The 20,846-nt window shown below is 38.4% G+C and overlaps 1 long non-coding RNA gene across 11 annotated transcripts in view; it reads right to left on the reverse strand.

Moving 5' to 3' along the window:
* Positions 1-20,846, reverse strand: part of LOC106861945 (uncharacterized) — a 116,255-nt gene that overhangs the window by 81,446 nt on the left and 13,963 nt on the right. The gene's annotated exons all lie outside the window — the stretch shown is intronic.

Here is a 20,846-nt window from a genome sequence, read left to right on the forward strand (position 1 = left end):
CCTTCTAACCTAAATTCTTCCGTAATTCTAGAATGGTTTTAAGACTCAAATTTTCACCAGTTTATTAGGTTGGGAAGTTTATCTTGCTGCCCCAGAAACTAAACACTCCTTGGACCAAGTTCTCTGCTGGGTTACTGTAATACACTGTCCCCAGGAATCCAATGTCCTTGATAAAGGACAGTCACACACCCATTGCCCAGAAGCAACAACGAGACCCATGGCTGTGACAGGAAAAACCCTTGGAACACGTGGAGTCCAATACAGCCTGGAACTTCTTACTTACCTAAAGGATTTCTTTCAGAGACAGAAAATTTTGTGAAAATTATGTTTCTCAGTCAATGCCAGGCCATCCTTCATGTGAGGGTGCACTATTCTGTTTTGGTGCTAAAAAGGCTTCCACATCATGTGTTCTTCTCAAGGAAAAATGGTTATGGAGAGTTGCTGCTATATGAAAACAGTCTATGCTCATTGTGAAAGGTTAACCACAATAAAACTGTACACAGGTTTAATTATTTGGCTCTTTTTTACTTTTAATATCCAACACTATGCAAGATATAGTTATATATAATATGCTGACAGAAATTAATCTCTTTTAATCTCTTTTTCAAGAAAAGAATAAAAGATAAAAATATAAAGAGTATTTTGAAAAATATGTACATTTTCTTTTCAGTGCTAATCCCATAATAGTAGCTCTTACAATGTGTTCCTAGAATCGTTTGGGTTAAGAAAGGTTTCTGTCCATAGGATTTCAAGGACTACCTAAATCCAAGCCTCCTGCAGCATAATTTCACTAATCCTACATCATCCCTGACAGATAAGTATCTTGTTGAGTCTTGCATATTCCAGTGATACTGGTTACAAAACAGCCCTTGGCAGCCCTTTCTATTGCATAATTACTCCTGTGATGACTGAGTTGACTTTATTATAGAATTTGAAACTTGGCAAAAATCCTCTATATTGAGGAGTCAAAAAATAAAATCTAAGTTTGGGATCCATTTTTGCTATAACTGAAACTGTTTCTAAACAGCTGTGAAAAGCCTAGGTTACCTTAGGTTGATGCTTAATATTTTGAGCACATGGAAGATTTTTGCTGTGAAGTCGCTGTGTTCTTCCACTTTACCTTTATTTCTGAAAGCAAGCCAGTCTTAGCTCTTTTCTACTCAAGTCCTCCCTTCATGAATCATCCATATAAAAATCAGAGTCAGTGGCTGAACCCTCAATTTGACAATGAATTTAAAATTAGACAGGACAAATTTGATTATTCTTAAAATAAGGATTTTCTCTCTCCTGACAACATTTAAGGTTTGTCACTATTGTTGTTTTCTTGTTTAGCAATAGGAATAATTGATGACAATAATCCACGGGTATCCCTTTGAATGTTCACAGACATTACCACATCTGTTTTGGTATCTGCTTGTGGTGGGTTGGCTCTGGCTGGATGCCCACCAAAGCTGCTCTATCAAAGCTTTCATCAGCTGGACAGGGGAAAGAAAATGTAACAACAGGCTCAAGGGTCAGGATAAGGACAGGGAGAGACCACTCATCAATTGCTGTCATGGGCAAAATGACGCAACGTGAGGAAAAAAATTGAATTATTATCAATCAAATCAGAGTAGGAGAATGAGAATTAAAACCAAATCTTAAAACAACTTGTACCTCATCCTTCCCTTTTTCTCATTTTCACAGAGCTGTGGTCAGTCTATCACATGCTGTCTCTGTTGCTTTTTCCTCCCCAGGGAAACGACCCCTCACAGTCTTCTGTTCTCATGAGGAGTGACTCCCACAGGAGAAAGTCCTCCACAAAAAAATCCTGCCAGCAAACCTCCTCCAGTGTGGGACCCTGTCTCTCCATGGGTCACCATGTTCTGCCAGGAGTCTGCTCCAGCATGGACTTTCCATGGAGTCACAGCCTCCCTTACTCCAGTGTGAGGTCCCATGGGCTGCAGGTGGATCTCTGCTGCTCCATGGACATCCATGGAATGCAGGTGGATCTCTGCCCCTCCATTGACATCCATGGGCTCCATGAGGAGCACAGGTGCCTCACCATGGTCCTTGCCACAGCCTGCAGGGGAATCTCTCCACATCCTCCCCCTCCTTCTCCATTGGCCTGGTGTCTGCAGAGCTCTTTCACTCACACATTGTGTCTCCAGCTGCAGCTTCCTGTAGGACAGTGAGTTTTCTCCCTCTTTAAGTGTGTTAGCCCAGAGGGGCCACCACTGCTGCTGATGGGCTCAGCCATGGCCAGCTGGCATTGGTTCTGCTCTGGCTCTGCCAGGCACAGGGGAAGCTTCTGGTGGCTTCTCACAAAATATATGTGCCTTGCCACCAAATGTATTTTCATATCTTTAAATTCCATCACGCAGTGACATCCACAGCACTTTATTAGCCCACTGCATATTATTTCATTTTCTACTATCAAAGCAATAAACATTTCTCAGACAAGAAAGGGACAGTGCCATTCACAGCAATTTTACCAAGACCACTCATTCAGATTAAATGACAGGGTACAACTGATGAGTGATTTAAATTAATAACACTCCCAGAGGCCAGAAGAAGCTACTGCCCCAAGAATCTGTCTTCCTAGGATGAAATACATTCCATTACTACCCATAATTTTAATAAGAGTTGTTTACTAGACTGCTAGAAACACTGGATTAGTGTTAGGAATGTTTTAATACCAATGCTCATAGAAACTATTTTTATCCCTCTGGAATGGTAAAATGCCTAACAAAGGCTCAGATGCTATTTGCAATTTGCAGACTGTGAGAGAATGAATGTTGCAAGGTGTTTTGTTGGTGAACTTCAGTGAGCATCATTAAGATGGAGCAGTGGGTAAAGATCCAAACAAAAAAAAGGCTGTTGCTGTAAGACAACTTTTTTTTTTTCCTTCCAATACAAGAGAAAAGCCACCAACATGTGGGAAGGGAAAAAATAATATGAAAGGCTTTACCTTCATGGTACACAAGAGTCTTTGCTAATTCTTAGATCTTTCTTCTGTGCTTCCTAATAATGTGAGCTGTCAATGTTTGCTCTAACACTTAGATCAGCTCTGCAAATATGTGGTGAATTAGCAAGAAGAATTCAAGGACATTTATCACAATAAATATCATATATATCCCTCAAACCCCTGAATTTGTTTCAGTCCCATGACATTTGGAAATATAATTACTCAATGAAAAAAGGTCAAAATTATGCCTCGGTCCATTCTAAAGAAAATCAAACTAAAGTTTAAGGTATTCTTTTGGTGATTTGGGCTTTTTCCTCCCTCATTTGACCAAATCCTTGGGCAAAGAGTTTATTTACTAAGCTGAAAAGCAGCAGAGAGTTTGCAAGCAGGAAACTCTGTTAATATTTAACTTGGACTAGAATTCCCCATGTGTTGGTGGAATCAATGCACAATGACTACAAGAGTTGGTACTGACAATATACCTTGAAAAATATCTCTGAAAAGTCTTATAGTGACTATGTGGCATAACACAATTAAAATATCTGCTTTTCCAAGTTTAAGCTGGCATCTGAAAAAAAATGAAGCATTTCTGATAAATTATTTTAACATGCTTTTTATTACTCACAAACATTTATGAGGTTAATTTTCCTTTGACAAGGCTGAATTTTGCTTTCCTTCTTGACTACTTATTGCACAGTAATGCTGCTGTTCTAACAGTGCAAAATCTGTAAAGTAAAATATCAAAATCAATGTCACTTTTTAATGAGGGAAACTAAAGTAGAAGGAAAAACAAAATTTTGGAATATTTTTTGAAGACTCTACCAGGTATGTCTCAAATTCCGCAAAGGTAGTGGTACTAGCATGTTTTTGCAAAATGCATTTCCTAAAAACCTTCTCAGTCCTTTAGTCAGTAACAAAATGAAAATGTGGGAGATAAACATTACATGAAACTCAGCAAGGTGACCAGCTCTCTGTTCTGTCATCAGTCACCATGACCAACTCCCAAGTCATGATACAAAGCTAGATTTCTTCCTGCTTTTTCATGAAAGTAAAATATGTTCCTCCTTTAATAAAATCAAGAAAACCTTTATATTCATAGCAAGAAAAAGAACTCTGTCCTACATCACCATGCTTCAACGTGCCTATCCATAAATAAACAGCTAGAGAACTAAAGAATTCAATTAAGTTTTCATTTCTCTCAGTCAACGGCAGATCACAGAGGAAGCACCAATGACAGCAAAGACAGATGATGAAAACCTGATCAATTGCTATCACTTCAATTTAGATAAAAAGTCACTCACTTTTCAGCTCTGCTTGGTGCCCAGAAGAGATTAGATTAAAACTAAATCAAGAGAAAAATAAAAAATCTAAACAACAGCCAAAGAACACCTTTTCCAGCTCTTGTAAATGTCCTCAGTTAATCCTACTATGTAAAGTCAGGCTACCAGCAATGACTAAAAGCAAATTCCAGAAAGTTATTCCTTTGAAAGTTATCAGTTCTGTTGAGCCTTCAGAGAAAAGGAACATGGAAAGTTAAACTACCAGTTTGCTTAAGTTGTCTCCTTCTACACTGGATTTTAGACTATGTTAGAAAACTTTCTAGGACGTGATTGGGGCAAACATTACAAATTCTTGTGTCTGCATCCCCCACTATCATGTACCATCGTGTTATGTGTGATTCCCAGAAGTTCTGGTGTTATTCAATTGTTATAAAGTCACTGCAGAAATTTTTTAAGATCTATCATACCCTGATTCATTTCAGTTTTGGGAAAATAGAGATAAAGCACTGAGATGCAGGATCAGCAACTGACACTTTAATTTGCATTGGATAACAGTTTTGCAAGTGGTTTCATAAAGCAAAATATACAGAACATGAATTTAGCTCATTGTTACAAACAGAACACAAGTAAAGGGTGAAGACATTTATTTCAGCACCACAAGGCTGTCATCACATATAAGAATTTATAAAACAACAGAAGTAAAAAATCTTGACTTTATTTAAAAAGAAAACACATGCTTTATTTAAAAGCTGAGGAATTAAATTTGGTTCATCCGACCAAATTCTGTGTACAGGAACCATTCAAATATGAATAGCATATCTCAGCAGGCAGAATTAGCACCAAAGGAAACATTTTAACGAGAACAATATTAATCCTAGATTTTATCTTCCTTCTGTCAACATTTGTCACCAGAACAAATTATACAGTCACTTAACACATTGTCTGGTGATGCCCATCCCTGTGGCTGAACACACACCGAGGCCTTGAGCTGTCTGGAACCAAGAGTGCTGCCAGCATGTGACCTTGCATCCCACAGGGAGAGCCCCACAGACATGGATCCATCTTGACTCATCACTGGAATCCCACAGCTGGGCTTACCCACCCCACCTTGGGGTTTACTGTGCCCCCCACACACGGACAGAGCTGCCCTAGGGGTGCAGCAAGGAGGAGCTGCAGGTCCTTGGGGCAGGTTATGCATTGGCATCCAAAGCTGAGGGGCCCTAGGAGAGCACAGAGTGCACAGGGTGGATCACAGATTGTGTCAACTATTCTGCCAGGCTGTACCAGGGCTTCTATTGCCACCTCCATGTGATATGAATAATCCTTTGTTTAAATTCACTTATCTTGCTGTTGATAATCAGCATCATACAAGAGAAATAGAATTTTGCAGTAACAAAACAGGGCCACAATTTTTAAAGTATCATAAAATATTGCTCTTAGGAAGAATGTTTCATTACTTGGCCAAATTACATCATAAGGCCCCATGTTGGCTCAACAATGAAGACACTGATGGAACACTGAATCAGAAAAATTGGAACGCTTTTCTGCCTCTGCTGCTGGCATAAAACTGGTTTTCCTTCAAGCTTTCTATTATTTAATTTTTGCAGGGCCACCATCTTGGTCAGCTAGGGGTTTTTTGAGAGTAGCTAAAGAGAGGCAGAGAGCAGCAAGATCCAAGCACAACACAACAAGTGAAAGTGCTGGCTGTGCGCTTGGACATGTACAGGGAAGAAAAATGGGATAGAAAATCCACTCCAGATAAAGCAACAAAACAGTGACATCCTAAAGATCCACCAGACAGAAAGAGGTTACAAGGTTGAATGACAGATTCCTCCACATCTCATGGAAGCCATATTTTCCAAACAATTCAGAAGTCCTTCCCTGAATATTGAGTCAGCCCATTCAGAATCCCTCTTCCCCACTCTATGCTGGCTGAGCCAGCTCTCATCAACCATTTGTCTCTCCACATAAATCACCAGCTAATACTAACTTTGTTAATAACTCTTCTCCTATGTGGACAATAAAGTCCAAATCTTAGTTCAGGACTGAGAAATTTCCTGCAAAAAGTAAAAGGTTTGACTGCACAATATCCAAGGCCTACATCCCTCTCCACAGGATCATTTCTACATGCAAATTACCTTGGCATGATGACCAGTGGTGGTCACAAAAGCAAATAGTAGAGGAGGTCCAAAAATTTTTTGCAGGATATCCCTGGGAAGACCTGATAGATGCACGGTTTTGTGTGTTTTTAGTAGGTATTATCTTTATACTCACAAAATTTGACTTAGGATAGCCAACAACTCAACACCTGACATGATGCACAGCAGAAGTTGTCAGACTGACGTGCAATGCACTGCTGAAAAGAGATTGAAGTCAACCAGCCACATGTTTGCACAAGTCTTAAATTTCACAACGGTGCAGACACTTGCAAAAGCACTGTTTGGCTGTGAGGGTTTTGTTGATGGTGGTTCCCATATTTTTGTACTCATTATTAGTCAACTATTACAAGAACATGGAATGGCTACAATGAGTAGCATTTCTCCAACAAGGCAGGAAAAGGTGAAGTGGAGATCCAATGGTTAAATTTCCACTGACATATAATGCCAGAAAACACTACTTTAGGAAGCTGAAGATTGCCTAATATTTTTTTTATAACTTTTAGGAAGCCATTGCTATTAAACAACATTTCTCACTGAAAAATGCAGGACTGGTTTTTGCCACAGTTTGATACATTAATTCCAATAATTGCTGGCATTATGTTTCGAGATTTAACTGTACTGCACAGTGTCATGGCTACTAGAGAAAAGCAAGGAAGAAACAAAAATATAAAAATCAAAACACACGTCAATATAAATGCTCATTTGCAAGTGAAATAATGCATTGTGATTTTGGCAAACACACTGACCCTATCCTCAAAGAAAAAGGGACACCTTCAGTTATATTTTCATTGTTTCCATTCCAGAGGAAGACTGTAGAATAACTACTCTAGCAAAAAATAGAAGCAGCAATACTTCCCCTAAACAAAATTTATTATTTTACCCAAGCCTATAGATGCAGCACCCCATCTTTAAACTAAATTTTCGCCCTTTCCTCTTCTATCCCCTCCACAGACACATGGGAGGGATGAAATCTATCTGCAGACTTCCCCATAACCAACGGTTTCCATATTTATGGAGACCCAGAAGCTAATGTAAGCTTATTGCTGAGATGGCAGTTGTGCCTAAGCAGAGGAAACACAGGAGGGGAAAAGAAAGAAAAAGGATTAAATAAAACACCCGAAGTAGAAAGCGTAGCTTAACTGTAGCTCTTTAGATCTTCTGGAAAGGGCAAATGAAGACAGAATGCAGGCAAAGTAAGCCTTGCTTAAACTTAGGCCAGTCTGAGGATATGTTTTAGCAGACCTGTGACACCTTCACATTTTACAGCGGTGAAGCAGAGGGTGCACGCGTCACAGTGTGACTTTGCATTATGAGGAACATCTACCACATAAAACCAGTACTGCTTCTTTGTGTGATTATGTGTGGAATTCTGGGGTTTGTTCATCTTCGCTGTGAATTTACTGCTATATTCTTTTTCAAAGACATTTCTTCTCCTAGACGCCCAGAGTAGCATTTGATTGATTAGTGTGGGTTTTCTGGCTTACCCACTAAGTTGATTTGAACGATCCATTTGTTAATATAGCGAAACACACGTTCACGATTATAAATTGTTTAACAAGTCTCAACAAACAAGTCCCTTGGTGGTCCCGAAGTTTTTTAAAAGCAGATTGATGAGGTACAATTTTATAGATTCTCTTTCTTATTTGTGAAAAGCTGCTAAGGTCGGAAATAGGCTTTAGTGCAAACAAGGGGCATTGTCAGACAATAAAGAGACAATTGCCTGTGTTAGCACAACAATTAATTTATTTGCAGAGAACCACTCAGTCTATTTGTTACCAGAAATGTGCTAATTATTCCTGCTAATTACATGCAAAACCTTCATTATCACCTATATGAGGAAGAGGACCCCTCAGGTTTCAGTGACAAATTAATTACTGTGTTTTCCTTCTGAATGTACTTCTTGACAGTCCCTGTTATCTGAAAAATAAATTGGCTAGCAGGAGTCTTGTCTCTCAGAGACATTCTGCAAACTAAAAGCAAACATACAAATATCAAGTCACTACTATTTTTTCAGGCAGGTATATTCTGAAGCTCTCAGAATTTCTATACTAATTTACAAGCTCTTAATCCTAATAAAATGTATCATGCACTGCTAAATTCCACTATGTAGCTTCTTTCAGAGCCCTTTATACATCTATAAAACAATGGATAAGATAGAAGGCATTAGGTTTTAAAAATATCACAAATAAACCAAATGGTGAACTACATGTCACTAAAACATTGACATCATTTCAGGGAATAAATATTATTTAAAATTCATGACTGAAGTGAAAAGGACAGCAAAGAGGCTGAATCACTCAGTCTTGCATTATCACCACTCTAATTCAACATATAGGACACTTGCCACCAATTCTTTGTAATGCATGGCAGGGGCAGGGAAAGTCTCATGCAGAAGGGTGAGGAAGAGGAGGCGAGCAGGATGAAAGCCTTGATTTGAAAGGTAGCAAATGTGGTGAGTAAAAAAGTTGCAACACAATAAATCTGGCAGAGAAATGAATGGAGAGGCTGCAGTGAATACTCAGCACACAAGATAAATTGACTATTCAAAAAAATTATTTTAGTCTCTTAAATTTTGCATAGAACCTGTCAGGTAAGTTTCAGCCATTCCTGTGTGACACCTTGTCAACAGCCTGCCTCCACTTTCATTAAAAGTTGCTCTGGTGAGTTGTGCTCACTGTGCATCTGCTCACAGTTACTCAAAGCCTCCTCAGTTTCTGTGTTTGGTGAAGCAGAATATAAATACCTCAACAATTGAGAGTATCAGCAGCATCCATACATGGGCATATGAGCATCATCCTACAGTTCCAGAATGTGGATTTTCAACCACGACTTTAGGAGCAGCTGCAATATGACACTGTACAAGACAACAGCTAATTTAAGGCTGGATACAAACGGTGTGGTCGAGGCAATGTGTCAGGGATGGGAGACAGTATCTCAGACAGGGCTACTAAAACCTTAGAAATAGTTTCATAATGAACCACGTGGTGATTAATACACATACAAAGTCATATTTCAACAGCCACTCCACCTTATGAAGATAAAGCATGAGTGGAGGAGTGGATTCAGACTCTGGATGTCTGTAAGACCCAGCCCCACCTCTCCAGACCATCAGCACAGAAAGGCAGTGCCCAAGAGCTGCCTGGCCTTAGACACTGAACTCACTCATGACTCACTGGACCTATACCCTTCTTTCACTGCAGTCAGGGTATCACTTGTCATACAGCATGCTCTTCTACTTAAAACGTAAGATACTTAATTTTTTGCTTGCTTATGTAGCCCATTTTTCAGACCCTTGTGTTTTGTGTATCAAGCAGTCCAGATAAGCCCCTAATTCACCTAAATAACCATGTTGGTGCTTTCTGCAATGTTGTCTCTCTGAGGCAGGAAATACCCAGAAATAACTAGATGGCAAGTTCATTATTCTTCAAGTCTACCTTCATCCTCTCCTTTTCTTGAAGTCTTCAAAAACCTCAGTAACAATATTGCTAATAATACATTCAGCTTCCATACCCTGTAGTATTGAATAGTTTCTATCTGAGCATATTGGTTTGTCTCTTATGTGAGAAGGCAAGTTCCCCAAAACAAGAGACATCCCATTTTTGTATTTTTGTTGTAGTTAGCATGTCTTAAACACTACTCAACTATATTAATAGAAGTAGTAACAGTAGTAGCAATAGAAGTAGTGGGAGGAGTATGAGGAAGAAGCACAGTGCAAATCAGAAATGCAGCAAAAGATTCCACATTTGGAGACCAATATTAGCTTTCTCATAATAAAAAATTTTAAAAAACACCTTTAATGACAAAACCAGCAAAGAAAACAATGCAAACTCTCGTGTAACCACAGCTGTACTTATAATTTTTATTTTAATTTTAGCCTATAATCCTGAGATTCTGGCATACGTGCATTGTCTTTGCATCCTTTAGCTCAACATCTACCTTCATTCAAAAATATCAAAAAGAAAACGAGTGGATGAAAAGAAGTGCTGTACTCCCTCTGAGTGCAGTAAGTTGGGTTTTTTTAAGACAGAGACATTAACGTAAACGGTAGAATGTGCATGATTTTATTTCACAAAAACAGTAAGTCATAAAATTATGCCTAAAGCTCAATCCCCACCAACAGCATAGAATCTGCTTTATTGATAGGTATTAGTCCAATCCATGAGGATAATAAACAAAACTTTTTACATATAAAAAGTTCTATCCTCCAAATCCCAGTTTATTACCAAGTTTTTTGTTCCAAAGGGTGGGAAGTGTTCCTTGGCATAAGCAAAAAATCACATCTCTGAAATTTTGAGCACACTTTTTTAAAGGACTATATAAATTTCTATGACTGAAAACCTCAAAAAAGAAGAGGTTAGCATTACTGCTAGGTCTCTAAGAGGTGCCCTCCAACCTTCTGTGTCCAAAAGCAGTACAGATCCAGAAAACATAAAATTAACTTACTATCAATCCATTGAAAACTGGACATGAAGGGGACAATGGAAAAGCAGGTGATTCTAGACTATTTTTATTATGACACAGAGGAGGAACAATACATCACTTTCACGGTGAAACATTTGAGCAATAAAATACTGAGTGTGCCTAGCAGGCAAAGCCTTTCTAATTTGCCTGGCCTGAATTATGAGAACATATTTTTGGCCTGGCCTATACCACAAAATATGAGTAGGATTAAGTGCATTCAAAGTAGCTGACAAGATGCTGAAGCAGAAGAGAACCTTCCCACAGAGACTAGAAAGTTGGGGTCAGCACTGGATTAGCTGACACATAAACTGTGTCTCGTGTTCCAGAGGCTTAATCGCTCCACTTAAACCTATCAGCATGCAAAAGTAGCAACAGAAAAAATTATAAACTCTTTGTCATAGCTGGCTTTGGTAACTATGTGACAAAGAATGACTCAGTAACATTTCTTATTGCTTTCCCGTGTATGAAGTTTTTAGAGACTACTTCCTCCCTTCTTGCTTGTTTACACCTAGGTAAGAATTTCTGTAGTCAGAATTCTTACAGTTGTAACATTCTGGTAGTAAGGGTTATTTTTTCAAATGTAGGAGCCCAGAGACTTACACACCTACAGCTACAAAAGATATGGATCCGCTCCTCCTGAAAGCAGCACTGGTCTATACAATTCTCCAACAGATGTAGTAAACACTGAAGTGAAAAAGAACTGATCTAACTCAAAATTATAGTACTCGTAGAAGTCTTTTGTTCTTTTTCTTTTAATTAAAAACCACTTTCACTAAAATACCAAGAAATTTTAAATTCCTTTACATTTGATGAGGAGAGGGAAGTAGTTGTTGGGTACAGAATTTTTTTTAGATCTACATTTTCCTTCAGGTTTTCACATGCTCTTGCATAAACATTTCCTGGCTCAATTTTGTGTTTGCTCACACCAAAGTTCTTCCACAGACGCTTTTACTTCCTGCTGCAAAGGAGGGGGAGGGAAGGCAGTGTAGCACCACTTATCCTTTTCAGACAAGGTTTGATTTAGAAAAGGACCAGTCAGAACTTGCTAGGAACCAGAAGCCAAGTAAATTATTTTACTGTTTGATTATCCACATCATTCAAACCCCGTGTCAGTGGCAATTGGCTTGCTTCCTGTCATGCTGGGACCTGGGCTGCACAACAAGTTTGTCTTGTAGCGAAATGCAAGGTTTCTGGAATTGAAGGCTCCTGGAACTGCTAGTTTTCAAAAATTTTGTCTTGGACTGAGCACCTTAACTCCTCCCTGTTCTCTAGCACAGCAGCTAAAATAGAGACATGCTGCTGGAGTCTGTACAGCCAGCAGCGTCCCTAGGGATCCCCCACACCCTTCCCCTCACATTAATGAGCAGCTAACTAACAGAGTAAATAGAAATAAATTAGCAACAAACTTATTCTGGTGGATGTCAAGGTAGAAAAGAATTCCAAAGAGGAATTTAAACAGTGAAAAAGATTCATGAGCTTAGCTTCCATTGTATGAAAAAGTGCTTGTGTAAGATACCACATAAAAAAAATTAAAGCTCTTATACTAAAGACTTGTTAAAAAAAATAGAAAGTAAGTCTCTAAGTCTTGCACCACTAATGGAACTGTGAGGAGGGATGAAAAATGTTAACATTATCTCTAGCTCAGGAAGTCCCAAAACCATGATTCAGTAGAAGGTAGGAGAGTACACCAAGAAGGGATCATTACGTGCTTGACATTTTCTTATACGCTACCCCAGGCTGCTGTCAGAAACAGGATACCCAGCTAGACAGATGTTTAGTCTGATCCTGTATGACTGTTCCCCCTTTGTGATAGTAAGACATAAATGTGGATAGGAGGAATGTTATGTTCAACTCAGGAATCACATGAAACATGAAGTTGATGCAAGCACAGCAGCTGATAGCAAAGAGATTCAAACCAAGGGGTGTCAGCTCTGGGCAAATTCTGATCACTAAGGACTTCCCCCTGGGAGAAGTTCATACTGTCCAAAATCCTTCTCATAGATTTTAGGATTAATCTTAAGGATATAGGGCACCTTTGGAGTCAAAACATTTCCCCTCTCTTCCTCTGGCCTTTCGGTTACATATTTCATTCTTTACTTAAAAAAAAAAAAAAAAAAATCTCTCTCTCTAAATTAATACCTGGCATCATGCTATTGTCAACGTGGACATTTTCTGCATTTCATTTTCTAAGTCTTTGCAAGAAAATAAGTCTTCCCAATGCCACCAGTCTTTCTGATATGCAAGTCAAAACTTATTCACAAAGTACAGCATTCATTGTCCTGCCATCATGCATGTAGGAACTAAAGCAGATATGCAGAGAAATTTTGCAATATAGTGACAATGTCACAATGTCAACCATAATTTCTAAGTTTTACATAGATGGTCCAAATCATCAAAGTTAAACACAGCTGGAACAATTCGTAGTCAGGAAGAGTTTTTCTTCCTCCTTTACTATAGACTACAGTGAAATAAGGAACAACAGTCACAAGAAATTTTCTTTCAGCACAGCCGTCAGAAAGACTACCTGTTCTTGCTCCTGGCCATTTTAATTCATGCTCTTTCAGGCAAGTTTGCCAAAGAAACTGTATCTAGAAAATGTTATACAACAATTGCAGCAAGTAGCCTATAGAGCAGCTTATTTGCTGTGACAAATTGCACAGAGCATGCTGCATACCAATACTCCATATTCTCTTCTGGGTCACTGAATTGATTCTGGTTCAAATTCCTGACAAACCATTTCATAAGTAAAGACATTAAAGGACTAACACTATTTTCTTTTGCTAGCTCAGTCTAGCCTCTACTCCAGGAGCCGGTAGCCTGCAAGGCAATGCACAGCATGGATACAAGCCCACTCAGACATTTCTTGGATGAATATCTAGCTACTATCATGTTATGTAAAAGGGAGCTGCTCCATTTTTCTTGCAGCAGCAGCTGCTGTCACTGCATTTTAGGAAGAGATGAAGCTGTCCAAGGATATTATGCGTTCTGGGAACGTTTACCAGATCAGCTGTTCCAGGTAATTCTGATTCCATAACATCTGCTTCCTGGATCCTAGTCAAACTGAAGATCAGAGCAATAATCTCTGCCAAAACAGAGCTGGTTTGGACCTTGGCTGCAACCAGTGTGGCAGGCACCATGGAACAGCAAATTTGCTCATGGAATTTAGGTGTCACCTGGGCTAGATTGCAGGTAAGGAGGCACTCTTAGAGTCACAGTTTTCAACTTAGCTTACTCTTCCAAATCTCAGGTAAAAAAGGGGTGACTTCAGTGGTATATTTCTCTCAGCAGTATCATACACTCTACAAATTTATTGTTCAACTAACTTAGAAAATTACTTACTGGTTGTGTGCACCATAGCCTGATACCTCAGATGATTCTTCAGGATAGATATGTAATATGTGAAATAGTTATAATGGAGTGATTTTCACCATGGAAGCAATCCCCTCATTCCACTTCAGCCATCCTTTAAAGCCAGTATCTCTTTCATAATGGGAAGGTGATTTGGTGACATATCAGTTTAAGCAACAGCTTCAACAAGGTCAGACCTGACACTTAACGAAAATACTCATAAACAAAGTTTAAAACAGGTGGGGGAACTGGCCAGAAAGCAATACTTCCTCTCTGTTCTCATAACAGATAAAGAAACATAGACAGGCAGCTTAAATTAGAGAGTAAAATCCATGTGTTTATGTTCTAATAATCAATGTCACCTTGCACCAGAAGAAACAACACACAGGCAGAAGGATTTCTTTAAAGATAATGCACTTTGAATTACACTGGTACACATTTAGTTAACAGCTATAAACTTTTTCTGCTCTGGGACTCTTGTAGACTGGAGACTTGCAAAACAAGCCAGGTACACCAGATAAGATTCACACTATATTAAGAAAAAGAGTTCTCAAAACAGCAATAGAGTTGTTTAATTTACCTTACCTTACACTGTCCATCAGTAACACTAGTTCTTATTACTACGTAAAAATATACACGTGTCTATGTAAAAAGAGATATAGAGATGGATATTCTGTTATTACAAAAAGGTTGAAGATTTTCATCAATCTTTACATATTAAGGAGTGCTTATAATTTCTATCATAATTCCCATTCCAGTCATAATTTATAACTTATGGAAGACCACAATTAATCTGCTACCTCTCCAGATAATATTTCAGTGACTTTTGTTTAAGACCCCCTTCCAGATCAGTAGTCCCTCATGACTGAATCTGTGTTTCAACAGGAAAAACTTTACTGGGGTAGGCAGGGGGGAGGTAATTTCCAGTAAACCTGTAATGCTTACTAGTGATACTGAGCAGCAACCTTTTGATGCTGTCTGACATCAGATGACAAATCACTTTCTAATTAAATGGGAAAGTAGCACATATATGAGGTAACAGCCAGCTTCAGAGCGTGGAAGTAAACCATTTTCTCATTTTGCAGGGTAGGTCTGCCCTGCTTCTTTAAAAGAAGACAGAGTTAAAAAAAAAAAGATGACCTTGGAAAGATTTGCTACGTATGGCATACAGAAACTGTTATTCCCAAGACTCCACAGCTCCTAAGTGTTTCAAAAAACAGGCACAGAAGAATGAGAAAAAAACAGACAGGTGACAATAATGGCATCAGCGAAATACCTTATGCCTCACTCAAGTACTTTATATTCAAGGCACAAGTTACAACTCATAAATTTCATTAAATCTACCTAATTTATACCAGAATCCATTGCCTCTTTGTATTTCAAGGGAATAGAAATACACGAGAGATTGTGGGCAAAAGTGATATTTCTTGTAGGAATAAAATCCAAACAGAAAAAGAGAGAGACTTAGGCTTAATCTTCCTTATTATTTGATAAAAAAGCATTTTCTGAGTAAAGGTACAAGTTATTTATGGTTTTGATCACTCCAGTACACTCTTCCATACCTAAGAGTAGAAAATGTTTCAAATATTTAACAAATCAGGGCTAATTATACAGAATAATTGAATCCTTAATATAAAGCCTGAGAGACTTTATTCTTCTAACGTTACTTGCTGCTGATGTGAATACCATGAGAAGAGATAAAGCCACAACCTGTTAATACAAAGAAGACAGTTAAAAATTATTTTCAGTTTTGAGAAAAACACTACGCTCTGAATACAAGTTAATTATTAAAGTTTGATTCTCTTTCTTTCCCCCAAAAAAAGTTTTTTTAATTACTGCTTTTTTATGCCAAGTGTCTGCTTAACTTAAGAGAAGAAATGGCTTTTTATTTGAAGCATTGCCTGCTAGAAATAAGTTACTCAAGGGCAGTGTTTTATTGATAAAGCTTTTTTCTTAATAATCATCATATGTCATAACATTTCACAGGATTCATGAGGTTCATATTTTTTCAAAGGCAGAAACAACTGGAAGTTCTGATCTGAAGCTAGCAAAAAAAAAAATCCAAAGCACTGTCTAAAGTTGGAGTCATTTTTGCATTTTAAACCCTAGATCTAGTAAGAGTCAGATCTTCATAAAAGTAGGAGAGGTTATTTGTTACCATAAGAGCCACCATTTTTAAACTGTTATGAGTATTTGCATACATTTACATGCACTGAAAGCACAGCCATTCAGAACAAACAAGGTTCATTATGAAGACAAACATGCTGAGTATGACTGACTGACAATCTACACAATGGCTGATTTAAACTTTACATTCACCGACCATTTTTCTGGGGAGGAGGAACAGCTAAGGATGCCTTACATCTCTTCAGCCACTTTTTATTTTTGATAAACCCTGGGGCTGCCTCTGTTAAGGTGAGAGAATACACTAAGCCCATTCAGCCTGTTGAAAACCTCTGCTATGGTCTCTGACTTCTAGCGGGCAAGCCTAAATGAATCTCTCTCAAGTAGTGGAATAGGTAGGAAAACTGGTTTATCAAAACACATACACAGTTCCCTTAAACAGTTCAACTTTAAGGCATGTCTGCATGCATTCCTACTGCCTGTGACAATAGTAACACTTCCTTTCAGCCTAATAGGTCCTGAGCCCCATCCTTTGTCTGCTGATTAACTGCTCTATTCATTGACCAGACCACTAATTGCATGCTCCTTATAGTTACCCTACATTACTGTAAGAATTAATGAGACACAATTACAGCTCCCAGAAATCTCAGGCCTAGCCAACTGCAAAGCACTCCAACTGAATAAGAACTCCCCAAGAATAAAGAGAAAAATTCAGCCCATTGTTCACAGGAAGCAGAATGTTTTTTGTTAAAAAATTGTATTTATTTGAAGCTGTTTCATAATTAGGCCCTGGAGAAAAAAAAAGGGGGGAGAGAATAGAGAAAGAACTTGGGAACCAGCATTCACTGAGAAATCACAGCGGATGCAGAGACAAGCACACAGTTCAGATATGAAGAGAAAAAAACATAAGGAAGGAGTGCATAAAAAATTAGTGCTATGAACACTACGAACACCTATAACCAATCAGCTGTTTAAACAGAGCATGTCCCCACTGCATGGGAATTACCACTAATGCAATCTTATATTTGACAGCTTCAATCTTGAACAATTTAAAATAAGCATATGGAAGCTTCTGCAGTCGTGTCTCTACTATGAGACAGAAGAAGAGGAATTTAATTTCCCACTCTCAGAATTTAATATGCATTAGAAGTCAGTTTCATTAGCCATGAAAGTCAAAATGAAGGACAGAAAATGAGTTTTTTGAAAATCACCCATATTGAAAACTGCACTCACATTTAATCTGTGTAATCAACAGCCACAGCTATTCAAAGTCTTAGTGACTACAATCACTACCTATTAGCCTGTAAGTAGTTCAAAAGCTATTATTCTCACTTGAACAATTTTCCAATACACACGAGACAGCATTAAGTTAATGAAGTCAATATGCAAAGTCAAGATGCTTTGTTATGAAGTCATCTTATTCCATTGGTTCCTCTTCAACATATTTTCACCATATAAATTCGATTTAAATTACACATATAGTTTGACAAAGCCACTGATACTTAAAATAGGGCTTGAAATGCAGCACTGTACTTTATAGTTCCAGTAACCATTTTCCAGGATACAATTTATAGCAGCCACTGAGACCCCAAACTAAGCATGTCAGACTGGCACTGCTACATTCCAGAATCAACATCTTTGGACAGAGACAACATTTTTTGTACGTCTCTACAGGGATTCTCAATAATTGCACCTAACTGCAGTAATAGTTTAAATTCATGGGAAATGGATGTTCTTCTGATATTATCGCTCACTGATATCACAGCAGAACGCTTTCCTGCATGAAGCAGACAGTTACCACCATGTGGTGCTGAATCCCAAGCAGGAAACAAGGCACAAATATGGATCAGAGACCTTTGTGTTCAGTGTATAATAAGTCCAATATCCCTGTCATAGAACAGCAATCATTAACTCAGGGATCTTTTGTTAAATGGCCCCCGTGGCTGGACTGGTAACAGCAGGGATCGAATTTGCAATCCTCAAGACTAGATTCATCTGTCAGGGAGACTGCAGGCCTACAGACTCATGCATTTCCAAAGTGAGTCTCTAGGACTTCACATGAAAATAGCAATTTCAATTAACCTTGGCTGATTAATCAACCTCAGTGCATGGCCACAGAGCTTACACAGGCAGCTCTAGCTCTGGAAGTATTATTTGAAATGAGCTTGCCACATGTCTTGAAAAAACCTTTGAGGAAAAAAGAAACCTTTGTCTCAAATAAAACATCACCTAGCTTGTTCAAGCTGTTCCCGTTTCAAGCCCAAAAATAGAACAAGTCTGAATTCCTGCAGAGTGTGATGTGAAATTATTTCTACTAGTGCAAATAATGTATTCTGGTATCTGGTCCAGCCTTCATTTCAGATGTTATGAAGTAACTTAACCAATACAAAATATCCACACACTGTAGGTTAGCTGTAATTTCTAGTTAGGGTGTCTCTCTCTCCATAAGAAAAAGGAGTCCTTCCTGCAACAAACATTATGAGCCCACACTTTAGGGCATGGATTCTAAGATAGAACTTCTAACTGAAAGATAATTAGAGGCATACAGGAAGATCATTGTAAGAGACAAGAGAAGGTTTCAAGTCATAACCTGAGCTCACTCAAACCATTTCTACTCTCTCGTTCCACTACCAATTTCTTTAGAACTACTTGTTATTTATGGTAGTGTACATAGCACCAGCAAAGGACAGTCCTGATCCACCAAGTGCTCCCACTTGCTTATTTATGCTGGAATTGATTCACCCAAGGAATCCCACTTTTGTACTTCTCATCCTTCAGTTTGCATGTTGCACATCATAAGCTTCACTGTTTGGGAGCTTCCTTCCCACCTTTTCATTATGTCTACATCCAGCCTGCTTTCTTCCTGAAAGTAGCTCAGTTAAGCAATGGTTTTGTCTATAACATCTCTAAGTGTGGCCCCAAAAGTTTCTTCAAGACTAGAACCACCAACAGGACAAATGCCAAACATGAAAATTCATGCATTGTCAGGAACTTGCAGCTGTGAGACAAACCTGTAGGCAGAAGATGAACAGGAGACAGTGACACTATTCTTAGAGTTGCTCTGGAGGTCATTCTTGGGAGCAATGTAAGCATAAGCTATGATGTATCATCTCTGTGTGCAGTGATAAACTGGTATGTGAGTCCCTACAGGATGAGGCTTACAGCTGATTTACACTAGAAAGGTTAATATAGAAATTACACTAACAAGACTCTTCTTCTCAAGCAACCTACACCTATCCCTCAAGAGAAGTAAAATGTACAGGTAAAAGAACTCCTTATGCAGTTTCTGCACTGGGTTTTTTGCTGGCATAGCTATGTCAGCAAAAAATTCATATCCCTTCCTGACAGGCCTCCTTGATAACACTTTCAAGTGCAAACCAGGTGTCAGTATTTCTGTTATGACAGAAAAAGAGTTCTACACTAGTCATGAGCTGAATATTTGGCCTTTCATGACCTGGAAAAGTCTTTGCTTCCAAGGAGGTCAAATCCCATGATCATGTTTTCCACCAGCATAATCTCTCATGACCACAGTATTAGTATGGTACTGTATTAACACATATAGAGTAGGAGAAAATATAACAGTACCCAACCATTTATATTCTGCATTCCCATGTAAAAATTATCTATTTACACTACATTAATACCACAAAACATCCAGTGAATGGGAAGCACCAACTGTTCTATGTAAAAAATTGCTGTGATTTTTAGATTAGTCTAAAAATTGTTTGAAATCTACTAATTTCTGGACATTTCAGTTAGTTGCATTTGGTACTCAGAAATATTTAGATAATTCTAAGAAGAGATTCTATTGATTGAATTCCCAGATGCATCCTAGATCATGGAAGAAACTGACCAAGTACAAACATCTTCCATTTTAATCAGCTTTATTAGGTAGAAAGTTAACAATATTGGTTTGAAAGCTGCTAGGTAGCTTTAAAGACAAGACAATTAAATGCATAAATCTACCACATGGCATTAGGCAACAACTGCAGAGCTGAAGAGATGATTGGAAGAAGACATGCTGCCACAGGCAGTGTTGCAGAGGGTCCCTCAAGGATCCTTGTACCTGTTCTTAACATAATTTACCATATTCTCTCCATCTCTAGTTCAGTTACTCTCTGATCCTGTAAGATTGTTTATGGAATGTGTTTAGGCCTTGCACTGATGGCGCAACAAAGGTTCCTTTGAAAGCACCCTTCACTGGGGTGGAATGCAGGGGCCATGGTCCACCTGGAGTGCTCCTCAGTACAAACTAAGATGCTCTGTGATAAAAGTCAGCATGAATAAAACAAAGTATTTTATAACTACTTACACATACCATGCTCATGGCCATCGATCAGCCAAACAGTGTGAAGCTGTGAGCCACAAAAGACAGTCAATCACATTAATTTTTTAAGTTAATTAATTTATGTTCCTTTATTGACTAGAAAATATATTTCAGAAACAAAAAGCAATCTGCAATATCTAAGCACTTAAATCCCTTCCCAAACTGCATCCTACTCCTAAACTAAGATAAAGTTTAGCATG

Source organism: Sturnus vulgaris, chromosome 1 (genome assembly GCF_052056855.1).
Source record: "Sturnus vulgaris isolate bStuVul1 chromosome 1, bStuVul1.hap1, whole genome shotgun sequence".
Taxonomy (NCBI): Eukaryota; Metazoa; Chordata; class Aves; order Passeriformes; family Sturnidae; genus Sturnus; species Sturnus vulgaris.